Genomic DNA, 18,556 nt, shown 5'->3' on the forward strand with positions numbered 1-18,556 from the left:
TACCTGGATCATGCTCTCCATCCCCCCCCCCACTTAGACTTGGATCATGCTCTCCATCCCCCCCTCCCACTTAGACCTGGATCATGCTCTCCATCCCCCCCCCACTTAGACTTGGATCATGCTCTCCATCCCCCCCCCCCCCACACTTAGACTTGGATCATGCTCTCCATCCCCCCCCCCCCACACTTAGACTTGGATCATGCTCTCCATCCCCCCCCCCCCTCCCCCTTAGACCTGGATCATGCTCGAGCATGAACAGTAGAGAGTTGATTTCACGGAAAGCCCAGTGCATGCGCAACAAGTGACATCATCGGACATAGTGTCGCTCTTCACTTCTGTAACAGATTTGGAGGTGACACCAATTGGTAATCAATGTTTTGTGTATTAATAGTCAAATCAAACATGCAAAGGTATCAAATATTTAGACAACAAAGATCAAAACAATATTACCACGTGAGATCTCTTGGCAGAGGTTGTAATCAAGTTGGTGACGTGGTTATCATAGAAAGGTTACAGCACGGAAGGAGGCCATTCGGCCCATCGAGTCAGTGCTAGCTCTATGCAATAGCAATCCAGCCATTCCCACTCCCCCGCCCTTTCTCCGTAGCCCTGCACATTTTCTCGTTTCAAGTACTTATCCAGTTCCCTTTTGAAGGCCATGATTGAATCTGCCTCCACCACCCCCTCAGGCAGTGCACTCCAGATCCTAACCACTCAATGTGTAAAAGAGTTTTTCCTCATATCACCTTTCGTTCTTTTGCCAATTACCTTAAATCTATGCCCTCTGGTTCTTGACCCTTCCGCCAATGGGAACAGTTTCTCTCTATCTACTCTGTCTAGACCCTTCATGATTTTGAATACCTCTATCAAATCTCCCTGCAACCTTCTCTGTTCTAAGGAGAACAATCCCAGCTTCTCCAGTCTATCCTCGTAACTAAAGTCTTTGGTTGTTTCGAGTTTTCCCACAGCGCGGCAGTCTTCTGATAGTCAGGTGTCCTAACTGCAGTGTCATCTTCAGACAGCTAAGCATTCTTTCGACAGCTGGTAGTCTTCGCTGGTTCCTCTGCCCTGAGCTCAAAAGGCCTTGGGTTTTTATCCCCCACCTTGGCAGGAAGCTCACACCATATATGGAACAACACTCATAAGACCCTTATAGATTAACAAAGTTGTTTTTTCAAAGAATTCCAGATGGTCAGCTTGTTTTACCATTACTCATTTAACCATGATACCCCTTTGCAAGGTTGTTTTTCAAAGAATTCAAGATGGTCCATTTTCTCTAACGTTACTCATTTAACCGCAAGATCCTTTTCAAAGCAGCATGGTCTAGCTGCCACGTCAAGGTCCTGGTCTTGCTGCTATCTTTGGGTTATTATTCCACTTTTTGGTCATTGTTCTTCTTTTATCAGATGGCTGCTCTGTCTAGCAAGGAGGGTGACAAGGGTCAATTACTAGACAAAGACTAACAAAAAGATGCCATTTTTTTTCCCTATCTCCAGTATTCTTACAGAGAGGGGGAGATGAGTAACTCTTCGACCCCTCACTTATTTAATCAACCTGGTCCAATAGGGGAATGGTTTGGAATGACACACATTCTGTTTTAACTTGGCGACCCACCTGCGGACCCAGTCGGTGGACACTATTAGGAATATGGTAACCAGGACTTGTAGGATCAGGAATGCATACAACACTATACGTGCCCATGGGGATTCACCAGCATTATAGTCATTTTTCTACCATGATTTAGCCCTAAGGGTTTGTATACCTTTTTCTATTTCCTTGTTATCCTACTGCATTTTGACCAGGTGTTTCCAAGAAATAACACTCCTATTCAAGATGCCCTTAAGACTGAATGATAAAGGGGGAGTGGGGATGCTCGAATCGAATTACAGTCTGTAATGCTTCCTCCATCAAGTCCCCATGGATCTTCAGTCTGGTGATGTCATGATCAACTATGGTTACGTGGGGCGACCCGATGGGACCTTGGTTCAAACTCATGGGAGGGGGTTAGACATCCCATTGACCGTGTTAGTGGACACTCCCTTCCTCCATCTAATGTTCATGATAACACTTTTAAGTACACTTAATGCTTTTGCGGCCAAAATTTGCAACCACTTGTAAGCTTTCTGTCTGGAGGGTGTTTACTTGCATTTTTGTATCATTGTGGCCATAACAGGCACCGATATCTTAGCCTCAATTTAGTAATTCTGGTTGGTGTTAACCGCCAAACTGGACATATGTGTTGCCTTATGTGTAGTGCTTCTTGTTGGTTCTCCGAATAAACAACATTGGTCCTTTTCAAATTCAATAGTACAATTAGGGGATTCTTCATCCAGAGTGAAACCACAAGCTGGCAGTGCACTTTGTATAACGTCACATCTGCACAACCACAATCCACTTTTCCTAGAACAGCATGAAGTGTTTGGTGCAATCCAGAACACTTCTTTTCCCCTTTATTGATATCATCGATCTTTGGATAATTTACAAATTCCTTATATACATCATCCTTCAACAAGCCCATCAATTCCACTTCTAATACTTTCATCGGTTTTACATCAGTAGATAGCAATGGTATTGCCACTACCACAGGAATCAGTCGCTTGCAAGGCTTCCTGGCATAATACACCAATCCAAGTCTTTGCACTATACACCAATCCATATTCCCAACTAATTTCCAGATTTTCATTTGTTTGTTCAATATAAAATTTGGGATCCAATTGTTTTCAATAGCTTTTAACCCCCTTTTGAATCTTAACATTGTAAAAACCCTCCATACATAACGGCCTTTAAGATCAGTTGTTCCTTAGTCTTTGTTATTCTGAATGATTGCCAATATCCCTAACCTGTCTCTCTGCCAGTCATTCCATTTAAACCAGGGACACCCCTTGTTCTGATATAATATCCCCCATCTGCCTATTCATTCCTTTAAGTAATCCCTCTATTTGCTTGTACATTGTTTTCACATTCCCATTATTTCTATGTAAGTTCACCTAAATCTCTTCCCGATTGCACTGAGTAAAACTGTACCATTTTTCTTAGCATGATAAAAAAAAACTACATACATTCAATTACGTAAATCAGAAGGCAAAAATACAGAAGGAAAAGTTTAACAGAGCAGGAATAATCCCCAACTGCAAATTATAACAGGCTTCTTGTGTTTGCGTCACCACAAGTTCATTCACGCATTTTTTCCTGCGCCTCCCATTTTAAGGTTTTAGTCTCAATTTTAAATCACATCTACACCATCTGCATGCGGCAGGGAAACATCCACATTCGGCCTAGGTATCGGTTCCTCTGCTTGGCACAACAATCCAAAATGGGCACCTTCAATAATGCAGTTTTCCTGCCAGAGGCGAGTTTAGCCTTTGCTGCTCCAACCCCCTTGTGATAAAGGCCAACATACCATTTGCCTTCCTAACTGCTTGCTGTACCTGCATGTTAACTTTCTGTGTTTCGTGTACAAGGACACCCAAATCCCTCTGAACACCAACATTTAATAGTTTCTCACCTTTTAAAAAAATATTCCACTTTTCAATTTTACCAGCTAAAGTGAACAACCTCACATTTCCCCACATTATACCCCATCTGTCATCTTCTTGCCCACTCACTTAACCTGTCGATTGTTAATTGTATGCATGTGATTTATAAATCACATGGATACAAATAACATCAATATTCCTTTGCAGACGCTTTATGTCCTCCTCACAGCTTACTTTCCCACCTAGCTTTGTATCATCAGCAAACTTGGATACATTACACTTGGTCCCCTCATCTAAGCCATTAATATAGATTGTAAATAGCTGAGGCCCAAGCACCGATCCTTGCTGCACCCCACTAGTTACAACCTGCCAACCCGAAAATGACCCATTTATTCCTACTCTCTGTTTTTTGTCTGTTAACCAATCCTCAAACCATGCTAATATATTACCGCCAATCCCATGAGCCCTAATCTTGTGTAACAACCTCTTATGTAGCACCTTATCAAATGCCTTTTGAAAATCCAAATATACTACATCCACTGTTTCCCTCTTATCTACCCTGCTAGTTATACGCTCAAAAAACTCTAATAGATTTGTCAAACAAGATTTTCCTTTCATAAAACCGTGTTGACTCTGTCTAATCATATTATGATTTTCTATGTGTCCTGTTACTACATCCTTAATAATAGATTCTAGCATTTTCCCTACTACTGATGTCAGGCTAACTGGCCTATAGTTCCCTGTTTTCTCACTCCCTTTCTTGAATAGTAGGGTTTTTTTTGCGACCTTCCAATCCCCGGGGACCATTCTAGAATCTAGAGAATTCTGGAAGATCAAAATCAATGCATCCACTATCTCTGCAGCCACCTCTTTTAAAACCCTAGTATTTAGGCCTGGAGATTTGTTGGCTTTTAATCCCATTAATTTTTCTAAAAAATTTTCTTTACTAATCTTAATTATTTTAAGTTCCTTTCTCTCTTTAGACTCTTGGTTCCCCATTATTTCCAGTATGTTTTTTGTTCTTCTACTGTGAAGGCAGATATAAAATATTTGTTTAACGTCTCTGCCATTTCCTTATTATAAGAATTTTTCCTGTCTCCACCTCTAAGGGACCCACATTTACTTTTACCAATCTTTTCCTTTTTACATACTTGTAGAAGTTCTTATAATCTGTTTTTTATCTCTTGCTCGTTTACTCCCATTTTCAATTTTCTCCCTCTTTATCAATTTCTTGGTCATCCTTTGCTGATTTCTAAAACCCTCCCAATCCTCAGGCTTACTACTCTTTTGGGCAACATTGTAAGCCTCTTCTTTTAATATAATACTATCCTTAACGTCTATAGTTAGCCATGGTTGGATCACTTTTCCTGTGGCGTTTTTATTCCTCAAGGGTCTGTATATTTGTTGGGAATTATGAATTATTTCTTTAAATGTTCTCCTGTCATATCTTTTAATCTAATTTCCCAATCTACCTTAGCCAACTCGCCCCTCAAATCTACATAATTGGCCTTGTTTAAATTTAAGACTCTAATTTCAGACTTAACTACATCACTCTCAAACTCAACATGAAATTCCATCATATTATTATCACTCTTCCCCAGAGGATCCTTTATTATAAGATTACTAATTAATCCAGTCTCATTGAACAATATTAGATCTAAAATAGCCTGTTCCCTAGTTGGTTCCTCGACGTATTGTTCATAGAATCATAGAAATTTACAGCACAGAAGGAGGCCATTTGGCCCATTATGTCTGTGCCAGTCGAAAAAGAGCTATCCAGCCTAATCCCACTTTTCAGCTCTTGGTCCGTAGCCTTGTCGGTTACAGCACTTCAAATGCATATCCAAGTACTTTTTAAATGCAACAAAGGTTTCTGCCTCTACCACCCTTTCAGGCAGTGAGTTCCAGACCCCCACCATCCTCTGGGTGAAAAAAATTCTCATCAACTCCCCTCTAATCCTTCTAGCAATTACTTTAAATCTATGTCCCTTAGTTATTGACCTCTTTGTTAAGGAAAATAGGTCCTTCCTATCCACTCTATCTAGACCCCTCATAATTTTATACACTTAAATTAAATCTCCCCTCAGCCTCCTCTGTTCCAAAGAAGACAACCCCAGCCTATCCAATCTTTCCTCATAGCTAAAATTCTCCAGTCCTGGCAACATCCTCGTAAATCTCCTCTGTACCTTCTCTAGTGCAATCGCATCTTTCCTGTAATGTGATGACCAGAACTATACGCAGTTCTCTAGCTGTGGCCTAACTAGTGTTTTATTCAGTTCTGTCATAACCTCCCTGCTCTTATATTCTATGCCTCAGCTAATAAAGGAAAGTATCTCATTTGCCTTCTTAACCACCTTGTCTACCTGTCCTGCTACCTTCAGTGATCTGTGGACATGCACTCCAAGGTCCTTCACTTCCTCTACACCTCTCAGTATCCTCCCATTCCTTGTGTATTCCCTTGCCTTGTTTGCCCTCCCCAAATGCATTACCTCACACTTCTCCGTATTGAATTCTGTTTGCTACTTTTTTGCCCACCTGACCAATCCATTGATATCTTCCTGCAGTCTATAGCTTTCCTCCTCACTATCAACCACATGGCCAACTTTTGTATCATCTGCAAACTTCTTAATCATGTCCCCTACATTTAAGTCTAAATCATTGATCTATACTACAAAAACAAGGGACTTAGTACTGAGATCTGTGGAACACCACTGAAAACAGCCTTCCAGTCACAAAAACACCTCTCGACCATTACCCTTTGCTTCCTGCCACTGAGCCAATTTTGGATCCAACTTGCCACTTTCCCTTGGATCCTATGGGCTTCTGCTTTTCTGACCAGTGTGCCACGTGGGACCTTGTCAAAAGCCTTGCTAAAATCCATGTAGACTACATCAAGTGGACTGTAAAAGCTTCTACAAGTATGTAAAAAGAAAAAGATTAGTGAAGACAAATGTAGGTCCTTTACAGTCAGAAACAGGAGAATTTATAATGGGGAACGAGGAAATGGCAGAGCAATTAAACAAATACTTTGGTTCTGTCTTCACAGAAGACGACACAAATAACTTCCCAGAAATGCTAGGGAACCAAGGGACTAGTGAGAAGAAGGAATTAAAGGAAATTAGTATTAGTAAAAAAATTGCTGGAGAAATTAATGGGACTGAAAGCCGATAAATCCCCAGGGCCTGATAATCTGCATCCCAGAGTACTAAAAGAGGTAGCCATGGAAATAGTGGATGCATTAGTTGTCATCTTCCAAAATTCTATAGATTATGGAACAGTTCCTGCAGATTGGAAGGTGGCAAATGTAACCCCATTATTTAAAAAAGGGAGAGAGAAAACAGGGAACTACAGACCAGTTAGCCTAACATCAGTAGTAGGGAAAATGCTAGAGTCTATTATAACAGGATACTTAGAAAATATCAACGGGATTAGATAAAGTCAACACGGATTTATGAAAGGGAAATCATGTTTGACAAACCTACTGGAGTTTTTTGAGGATGTAACTGGTAGAATAGATAAGGGAGAACCAGTGGATGTGATTTATTTGGATTTTCAGAAGGCCTTTGATAAAGTCCCACATAAGAGGTTGGTGTGCAAAGTTAAAGCACATGGGATTGGGGGTAATATACTGGCACGGATTGAAAATTGGTTAACAGACAGGAAATAGAGTAGGAATAAATGGGTCTTTTTCAGGGTGGTAGGCAGTGACTAGTGGGGTACCGCAGGGATCAGTGCTTGGGCCCCAGCTATTCACAATATATATCAGTGATTTGGTTGAGGGAACCAAATGTAATATTTCCAAGTTTGCTGACGACACAATTGTGAGTTGTGAGGAGGATGCAAAGAGGCTTCAAGGCAATTTAGACAAGTTGAGTGAGTGGGCAAATACATGGCAGATGCAGTATAATGTGGATAAATGTGAAGTTATCCTCTTCGGAAGCAAAAACAGAAAGGCGGAGTACTATTTAAATGGTGATAGATTGGGAAATGTTGATGTACAAAGGGACCTGGGTGTCCTTGTACACCAGTCACTGAAAGCAAACATGCAGGTGCAGCAAGCAGTTAGGAAGGCGAATGGTATGTTGGCCTTCATTTCAAGAGGATTTGAGTACAGGAACAAGGATGTCTTACTGCAGTTATACAGGGCCTTGGTGAGACCACATCTGGAGTATTGTGTGCAGTTTTGGTCTCCTTACCTAAGAAAGGATATACTTGCCATAGAGGGAGTGCAGCGAAGGTTCACCAGACTGATTCCTGGGATGGCAGGACTGTCGTATGAGGAGAGATTGGGTTGACTCGGCCTATATTCACTCGAGTTTAGAAGAATGAGAGGGGATCTCACTGAAATATATAAAATTCTGACAGGGCTAAACAGACTGGATGCAGGGAGGATGTTTCCCCTGGCTGGGGGGGGATCCAGAACGAGGGGGTCACAGTCTCAGGATACGGGGTAGGACATTTAGGACTGAGATGAGAGGGTGGTGAATCTGTGGAATTCTCTACCACAGAAGGCTGTGGAGGCCAAGTCACTGAATACATTTAAAAAGGAGCTAGATAGATTTCTAGACACAAAAGGCATCAAGGGGTATGGGGAGAGAGCAGGAATATGGTATTGAGATAGAGGATCAGCCATGATCATATTGAATGGCGGAGCAGGCTCGAGATGCCGAATGGCCTCCTGCTGCTCCTATTTTCTATGTTTCTATGTAGCCGCGCTACCCTCATCGACCCTCCTTCTCAAAAAATTCAATCAAGTTAGTCAGCCACAACCTTCCCTTAACAAACCCATGCTGAAAACTGGAAGCTGTCTCGAATGCATTCCATGAACTCGTCCTGCAAACTACTTTTGCCAATTTGGTTTGCCCAGTCTATATAAAGATTAAAGTCCCCCATGATTACTGCATTACCCTTGTTACATGCTTCTCTAATTTCCTGATTTATACTCTGTCCAACACTATAACTACTGTTAGGGGCCTATAAACTACTCCCACCAGTGTTTTCTGCCCCTTGTTTTTCTTAGCTCCACCCATACTGATTCTACATCCTGATTTTCTGAGCTAAGATCCTTTCTCACAACTGCCTTTATCTCATCCTTTATTATCAGGGCTACCCCTCCCCCTCCATTTCTATTTTGCCTATCTTTTCTAAAAGTCAAGTTTCCTGGAATATTTAGTTCCTAACCTTGGTCACCCTGCAAACACATCTCAGTAATGGCTACTAGATCAAACCCATTTATCTCTATTTGTGCCATTAATTCATCTATCTTGTTATGAATTCTTCGTGCATTCAGATATAACATCCTTAATTTTAACTTTTTACTTTTTTTCCCTGATGAGATCTTAGTCATGAAAATCCTATTACCAATGTTAAATTTTCTGTCCCTCCCTGACACACTCTGCTTATTTTTACCTAAATCGCTACTCTGCTCTACAGCCTTGACTTTTCTCTTTAGACTTATAAATTTACTCTTACCTGAACCCTCTCCACTCTAGTTAGTTTAAAGCCCTATCAACCACCCTCATTATTCGATTCGCCTGGACACTGGTCCCAGCCCGGTTTAAGTGGAGCCCGTTTCAACTGAACAGCTCCCTCGTTCCACAGTACTGGTGCCAGTGCCCCATGAATTGAAACCCCTGCTTCCCACACCACTCTTTCAGCCATGCATTTAACCTTGACATCAAGGCAGCATTTGACCGAGTGTGGCACCAAGGAACCCCAATAAAATTGAAGTCAATGGGAATCAGGAGGAAAACTCTCCAGTGGCTGGAGTCATACCTAGCACAAAGGAAGATGGTAGTGGTTGTTGGTGGCCAATCATTGCTGCAGGAGTTCCTCAGGGCAGTGTCCTAGGCCCAACCGTCTTCAGCTGCTTCATCAATGACCTTCCCTCCATAATAAAGTCAGAAATGGGGATGTTCGCTGATGATTGCACAGTGTTCAGTTCCATTCGCAACCCCTCAGATAATGAAGCAGTCCGTGCCCGCATGCAGCAAGACCTGGACAACACCCAGGCTTGGGCTGATAAGTGGCAAGTAACATTCGCGCCAGACAAGTGCTAGGCAATGACCATCTCTAACAAGAGAGAGTCTAGTCACCTCCCCTTGACATTCAACGGCATTACCATTGCCGAATCCCCCACCATCAACATCCTGGGGGCACCATTGACCAGAAACCTAACTGGACCAGCCAGATAAATACTGTGGCTACAAGAGCACGTCAGAGGCTGGGTATTCTGCGGCAAGTGACTCACCTCCTGACTCCCCAAAGCCTTTCCACCATCTACAAGGCATAAGTCAGGAGTTTGATGGAATACTCTCCACTTGCCTGGATGAGTGCAGCTCCAACAACACTCAAGAAGCTCAACACCATCCAGGACAAAGCAGCCCGCTTGATTGGCACCCCATCCACCACCCTAAACATTCACTCCCTTCACCACCGGCGCACTGTGGCTGCAGTGTGTACCATCCACAGGATGCACTGCAGCAACTCGCCAAGGCTTCTTCGACAGCACCTCCCAAACTCGCGACCTCTACTACTTAGAAGGACAAGGGCAGCAGGTACATGGGAACAACACCACCTGCACGTTCCCCTCCAAGTCACACACGATCCCGACTTGGAAATATATCGCCGTTCCTTCATCGTCGCTGGGTCAAAATCCTGGAACTCCCTGCCTAACAGTACTGTGGGAGAACCTTCACCACACGGACTGCAGCAGTTCAAGAAGGCGGCTCACCACCACCTTCTCGAGGGCAATTAGGGATGGGCAATAAATGCTGGCCTCGCCAGCGACGCCCACATCCCATGAACGAAAATAAAACACTTAATCTGTTTGACCCTATGCCAATTTATGTTTGGCTCAGGCAGTAATCCAGAGATTATTAACTTTGAGGTTTTGCTTTTTAATTTGGTCCCTAACTCCTCAAATTCCCTTAGCAGAACCTCATTCCTATTTCTACCTATGTCATTGGTTCCTATGTGGACCATGACAGCTGGATCCTCCCTCTCATGCTCCAAGTTCTTTTCCAGCTGCAAGGATGTGGTTGCAGAGAACTGTATCTATTGTTGGCCAGGGGCTGCAGAAAGCTACTGAGTTTAATTCGAATTGCTAACAAAGACACTAACTTTTGAACTGAAGTGACCTGGAGTTCAGTCACTGGTCTGAGCTGGCTGAAACCGGTTTGAATTCGTTCCGCTTCTAAGGGACACAGGAGCTCTGATGAGACACCAGTCCTTATTTAGAAAAGGAGTAATGAGGTGATGCTACCTTACCCCTTGGAACAGAGCCAGTCAGGGGATGACACCCCGCTCACACCCCGCTCACACCTGCTCACACCCCCGCTCACACCCCCCGCTCACACCCCCGCTCACATCTGCTCACACCCTGCTCACACCTGCTCACAACCTGCTCACACCCCCACACACCCTGCTCACACCCCGCTCACACCCCGCTCACACCCCCGCACACACCTGCTCAAACCCCCGCACACCCTGCTCACACCCCGCTCACACCCTGCTCACACCCCCGCACACACCTGCTCACACCCTGCTCACACCCCGCTCACACCCTGCTCACACCCCCGCACACCCCGCTCACACCCCGCTCACACCCTGCTCACACCCCGCTCACACCCCCGCACACCCAGCTCACACCCTGCTCACACCCCCACACACACCACGCACACACCCCCTCACACCCCTGCTCACACCCCTGCTCACACCCTGCTCACAGCCTGCTCACACCCCCGCTCACACACCTCCACTCCCGCTCCCGCTCCTGGGCCGTTTATCCCCGCTCCCGGGCCTCAGCTCTCGTTTTACTCTCGGGCCTGTTTGTTTGCAAGCTCTAACCGCCGCACTCACGCCAGGCTGGGAGAGGAGGGGAGCAACACACAGCACAGACATAGCCGCAGCCCCACTCCTCCGGCTTCTCTCTTGACAACAAACCTCACAAACAGCCCCAGGCCTGATGGCCCAGCCTCATCTGTCAGCTCCTCTGTTTGCAGCCCGAGCCCGAGCTTCAATCAGCAACAAGGGGAACAGCTGAATGATGGGATTTGAGGGGGAGACCGGCTGCCCTGGCGGCATAAGAACATAAGAATTAGGAGCAGGAGTAGGCCAGACGGCCCCTCGAGCCTGCTCCGCCATTCAATAAGGCTGATCTTCGACCTCAACTCCACCTTCCCGCCCAATCCCCATTTCCCCTGATTCCCCTCGAGTCCAAAAATCTATCAATCTCAGTCTTGAATAAACTCACTGACTGGATGGCATGGATTCTTTTCCTAAATTATTTTTGTATAACATATTTGTAATCATTTTTTGAAGAACATCTCAATCCTTTATGTATTCTTTTGTTTTTAAATGTTTGGAATGTTAGCGAGATGGATCGAGTAACTTTTTCAAAAATGTAACACGTGAATGGATTTGGTTTTGATCTCGTGAGTACATCAATGCTGCAGAGCCTGCTTAGAAAGTCAAATTAGCCTTGGTTCTGGGTTGTTGTCTTGTTAGGTTGTAAATTCTATTTGGAGTAGGTTTTAAAAATTTGGATCCCACAGTACAATTATTGTACAGTATGTTGGAGTTGTGGCACACTGCACTCCCAGGCAGTTCCCTTTTTGTTTGATTTGGAGGAATAAGAAAAGAAAAAGATGAGGTTGTAAAGTAAGACCATCCAGACCAGCTTGAGCTAAAGTAACTTGGGCCCAGTAGCACACTAAACCCACTCTTTGAAACAGAATCCAGTGATGGAGAGAAATGGAAGCAGAGACCTCAATAAATAATTAGTACACAGAATGCTGGAGTTGCACTCTGTAATTTGAAAGAAAATGCTGATTTATCGGTGATTTTGTTACCACTACACAATTATTATGACTTCATGTCTGTGGTGTGGGGTCTGACAAAGGGGAACAGTCGGAAGATGGGATTAGTAGGAAGACTGTCCTGCTGGCTGGGATTTTAATGACACAAATCCATAAATCTTGGGAAGGCAGATGTGTCCATGCTTAAATCCATTGATTTGCTTTTATTCAAACATATACTTTACTGATGGATGATAAATCTAACAATTCAGTCATTTAATTTAAAAATAAAGTATAGTTGTTCTGCCTCAGCCAAACCCATGTTACCAATTTACTGAGAAAAACAATGACTTTGTCTTTGTTATAAAAGAAAATCCAGCTTTTCTCAAAAGCAAAAATAATTGTTTCTTATCCGTGTCAATATTCTTCGCTGTCACTTTCTACTCCTCCTCTTAAACTGTGCAGTTTGTAATCCAGAACACATGCTGCACCAATTAGTTAAATTACTAGAACATTCACATGTATTATGAAATTAATTTTGTATTTCTTTGTGGACATGAATGGAAAGCATACATTCTTGATTTGTAAGCAACAAGTAGCTGTGATGAAAGAAGACAAAATTCGAAGACACTATAAAGCAAACCATGGTCAAATAATATGGGAAGTACACAGGAAAGTTACATAAAAATACATTTTCTGAATTAGCACCGTTGTTTAAAAAGTAAATGAATGTTTGCTGATATTTGCCGTTTAAGTGATGCTGCAGTTAAGATGCGCCATGTGATTTCTCATGAAATAGTTGTGTCATCGAAACCATTTTCTGAGGAAGAATTTTTGAAGAACAGCATGCCAAAGCCTGCAGCAATAGCATGTGCCAGCAGCCGGGGCCTAAGGCTCATCTAAAATTGGGCCTCGGGCCTCATTTTAACAATAGAGATGAGCTGTCGGCGCCTGTCGTGACTCCAGAGGCAGCTCACCCAACGTTGGGCATCAAATTTGGGTCTACTGCGTCGCCAGTAAGTCCTGGGAATTGTGGCGCAGGAATATACTGGAGGGCTGATCACAGAAGGGGGAGTAAAAAAAAACCTCCCCTACCATTTCTCCAGTAGTCCCTATAAGGGCAGCTGGTAAGGCCACTGTAGAACTGGATAAACTAGTCGGAGCTCATACGGTGCATGCTCCTCCTGAGTTTTCAGGCATTTTGCGGACAAATCCTGAAACTGGCACAAGACCCTTCTTTGCATATTTAAATTGATTCAAAGCTGATTTCAGGCAGTCGCCAAAGATGCCTAAAAACAGTGAGGACCAATATGGCGGCCTCCACGCCGCCGCGCAGATTAAGCGCAGGATCTCGCACCCAGAAATTGGTATAAATTGCACCATGTTTTACAGCCAAATAACAGACGAAACGCATACCAATTTCTATCCAATGTGCCCAAATAACTGTTGCTGAATGTGGTCCACGCTGAGTGCCAGGATGTCGGATCAGGCCCACCAAATCAAATGAGTTTGACACCCCTGCTCTAAATCATTTATAAAAATTATAAACAACAGAGGCCCAACATTGAACCTTGTGGCACTCCACTTGTAACTGGATACCTGGCCATGCACTACTACTCGTCGTTATCTACCGACCAACCATTTACCATCCATTTTAATACATTTCCATCTATCCATCTGCTTGGACCTTATGTAGTAGCCTATTATGTAGGACAGTGCCAAATGCCTCCCTGAAACCTAGGTAGATAAGATCCACTGTCTATCCCTATCTACTAGGTCTGTCATCTCCTCAAAGAAATCCAATACATTAGTCAAACATGAATTACCATTCCTGAAACTTGGTGCTCATCTGTCATATAATCTCTCACAAAACTGCATCAGTCTCCCTTTGATTCTTTGGTGGCCTGTAGCATGTTGCAATGACTAACTTCTTCCCTTTACTGTCCTTTAATTCTATCTAAAGAGAGTCAGTACCACTTCCAACATCTACCTCCATTGTAACTAGTCCTTTCTAACAAATGATTCCACTCCATCCACCTCTTACCTTCCCAGTCCTTTCTATAACACACAAAACCGTGCAAGTTAACTCTCCAATCATCATCACAAGATTCAGTCACTCCTACAGTATCTATTTCCTCCCTATGGACCAGAGCTCTTAGCTCACCCATTTTATTCCTTATACTCCATGCATTCATGTAAGCACAATTCAGGTTATCTTTTAACCTCCTAATTATTCTTAATCTACAGTCTGTTCTGCTTTCCCCTCCCCCTGCAACACTAGTTTAAATCCAACCCCACTGCCTTACTTAAGAATCTGCAAGCACATTGGTTCAGTTCAAGTAAAGTTCGTTCCTCCTGAACAGCAACTCTCAGTCCTAGAACTGGTCCCAATGTCCTAGGAATCTGAAACCCTCCCTCCTGCACCATCTCTCAAGCTGCCACTAATAGATCTAATCTGTCTAACCTGCCTGGTGCGTGGCATAGCTAATAATCTTGAGATTCTTGACGTCTTGCTCCTCAGCCTTGATGCTAACACCTCATACTGTCTCCTCAAAACCTTCATACTACTCTTTCCTACGTCATTAGTTCCTACATGGACCACGACTTCTGGCTGCTCTTCCTCCCTTTCCAAAAGTTTTCCCACCCACTCCATTATGTCCTTCACGCTGGCACCGGGGAGGCAACACACAGTCACAGCTGCAAAAAAGACTGTCTGTCCCACTAATAATTGAATTTCCCACCACTACCACTCAACTTTCTGTTTGTCCCCCAGGGTAACCATGTGCTCCACTGTGCCATGGCACCACTTATGGTGATCCTCCCCAGTAATCTCCGATCTTCATCCTCATCACAGGCACTAAGCACAAATAACGAATGGACAGTTTCAGATGCACAGGGTGTTTCCTGTTCGTCTCTGCTTTTCTTTCCTGCCTTACGAGTGGCCACTCACTTCTCCTGTTCCTGACTCACCTCTGCCTGTGGAGTGGCCACCTTTCCCCCTCCTGCATGGTGCGCATTGTAGTCAGCTCATGCTGGAGGTCAGCACTTATCTGCTCGAGTAACACAACTTTCCATCATTTTATGCATGTGTTGTACTCCTGGTTATCTTATGGATCCAGGAAGGCCCACATCATGTATACCACACACATAATGGCTTTGAAATTGCCAATTTAACTCTTCTACCATAGTTTCTAAAAATAAGTAGTTTTTTTGGTGGGTGGAAAAACAATACAGTCATGAAGGGGTTGTTGGAACTTTACTATGTAAAAGGCGGCGGCTTCTAATCCGTGGTGACACTGTATGCAAATTCCTGACCTATGATTCACCATATCATACCATATGCAAACTCCTGACCTATGATTCACTATATCATACTGTATGCAAATTAGCAAATCCAAGTATTAGGGGAGAATTCCAGAATTTATCCATTCTGAAATAATCTATGCTGAAAACACAGGTCCTCAAGTTCTCAGTGTGGCCTGAACCCATAACCTTCTAACTCAGGAAAGAATGCTATCAACTGAGCTAAGCCAATACTTGCCCAAAATATAAACTCACAGGCACTAAAATAGATACAATAAAAGTGCAAATTGCACACCAATATTTTAGCTCTATTGTGGGAATATTTTTTTAACTGCACACTCATTCAGACTTCAATTCCCAAGGTTCCTCGCAGTAAATGCAATAGATAAACTTTATAGTTTCCACAATTATTATGTCCCTCCACATCTCCAACTCTCTCTCGACCTTTAAAAACCTGCTCAACCAATCTTTTCAACCAAGCTTTCGATCATGCTTCCTAACCTCCCCTGCCATGATTTGGCTCCGCCATTCTGTCTATTTATTTAATTATTCTCTTCCTATAAAGTACCTTGGGACATTTACTATATTAAAAATGTTATATAATGTATGTTGTTATGGCCACAGGTCTTTTGTGCATCCCCTTCTCCCTTCGCCCCTCCATTGGCAGCCTGCCTTCAGCTGTCCAGGCCCCACACTCTGGAATTCTCTTCCTAAACCTCTCTGCATCTCCATCTCTCTCTCCTTTAAGGCGCTCCTTAAAACCCACCTCTTTGATCAAGCTTTTGGTCACGTGTCCTAATAGCTCCTTCTTTCTCCATTTTGGTCTGATTATGCCTCTGTAAAGTGACTTGGGACGTTTCCTACGTTAAAGATGCAAGTTGTTGTTATTTATATATTCTAGGTCAGTTGATTTCATTAGCATAAAACTCCCACAGCCGCATCAAGTAAGGAAGAATCGTATTCCACACAACATTCATTTTATGTTTTTTAATTGGTCCAAGAATGCAACTGTTACCGTCAGTTTGATAATGCCTGTGAATTTTAATAAACTGGTGTAATTCTGTAAGTATTGTATAGATATAAATGGGCATTTTCGATGAATATAATTAATTCTTCAGCCATGTAAGTATCATAAAATGTATAAATGTACTAACAACCATCACTGGAAATATATTACCATCCTTACTCACAAAAGCAATACACTCTAAATGCAAATGTGTGCTATCCACATTAGCAGAATGTTGATATCTAAATGGGACGGTATCATATTATCATATTGTCACCACGCCACATTACATTCAACAAATTAATCACTCAATTTAAAATTGCCTATACTTCCAATTTGCAAACTGTTATTTAGTTAAGGATGGTAATGGGTTGATTGGAGTACTATTAGAAACATCATTCAAAACTCATCAGCATTTGCAAATGATAAACGAGTTGCTTTGGCTTAGAAAATGCCAAAGAGCATTTGCATATGTAGACCACGAGATGGCACTATAAGCAGGCCAGTGAGCTGTGCATGTAAACAGTTTACTCAACTAACCTTTTAAAGTCGTACAAAAGGCACAAGATTACTGTTGTTAATAAAACATGCATGTTTTACCTCATATCCAGTAGCATAATCAAATCAGTGACATGCTACTGGTGGCTATCTCTGATAGTATTTTCAAAACATTTTTAAGTAAAAGCTCAGTCAGTGTGGAGTGTGTCATTTTTCTGGGAATCAACCAATGGATTATTTTCAGCTCTGATGGAGAAACTAAAATTCCCACCACTAAGCATTCAAATTAGATAAGTGAATGATGACATAAATGGTGCCGACTCCTGTTTAAATTTAGATTTGGATTGCATTTGCGATACCACCAGTGTATTCTTTTCCCCTGTGGCCACTGAGGTTTGCTGTGTGACTTCTTATTTTTCTCCTTCTCTTGAAGGTGTTGACTAATGCTGGGATACGACTCGACTAACAACCCTCTGATCCCTCACTGAAGCAGCCATTATATGTGTGCGCCAGCCATTAAGCACTGATTGCATTTGCAGACCATTTGACCACACGAGCACCACAGCTGAGTCCAATCCTGCCCTCAACTAACTCCTGCCGCATGCATTTTCAGCAGGAATCAATGGATCACAATCAGGAGCAGGAACCCAGGATGATTTTTTTCCCCGCATTTCCTAGCTTGATGGCCCCGAGACTAATTGTAGCAGCCCTGCCTCCGCTCCAGCTGAAGTTCACTAACATTGCACAGACCAGGATTTGGATCTAGGACCTCCGTAGTCTGTGTGGCTTAGTACCCTGACTTAGAAATATATCGCCGTTCCTTCATCGTCACTGGGTCAAAATCCTGGAACTCCCGTCCTACCAGCTCTGTGGGAGAACCTTCACCACACGGACTGCAGCGGTTCAAAGGGGAGTTGGGCGGGTGTATAATAGGCAGTCGATCCACTACCGCCTGTTTCATGCTTCCACCGAAGTTGAATTTTACCCCCATATTATCTGCTGCTGGGCTATCATATATTCTTGCGTATATTGTACATACTGGATATGACGCCAGTAAAAGTTTACAATCGTGGTTGTTTCATACATTTCTGCAAAAATAACTCACAACTCGACATGGTTCTCACAAATTTGAAAGTTTTTCTCAGAGTGAAAGAACATCAGTACTGCAAGATCACAGAGTGCAAAGTGCTGCTGAATGTGTAAGTATGACCTGACTCAAGTTTCATGTCATTGTTTGTATGATTCATATAGCATGTTGTGTGAATTATTTGCATTAGGTATTTGAGAATGAACGTCAGTGCTCATTAAATAATTTTTTATATTTGTTTTGTATACACATTACTAGATTTTTTTCCCTGTTGCATTTAAGATATTCATCTAAGTGAAGGCAGAAAGGGTTGATTTAACAACTATGTAGAGAGGAGTACAACCATATAATTCTATTATTAATAATACAATTCAAACAAATTGGGCAG

Source organism: Heptranchias perlo, chromosome 2, assembly GCF_035084215.1.
Source record: "Heptranchias perlo isolate sHepPer1 chromosome 2, sHepPer1.hap1, whole genome shotgun sequence".
In the NCBI taxonomy this organism is placed as follows: domain Eukaryota; kingdom Metazoa; phylum Chordata; class Chondrichthyes; order Hexanchiformes; family Hexanchidae; genus Heptranchias; species Heptranchias perlo.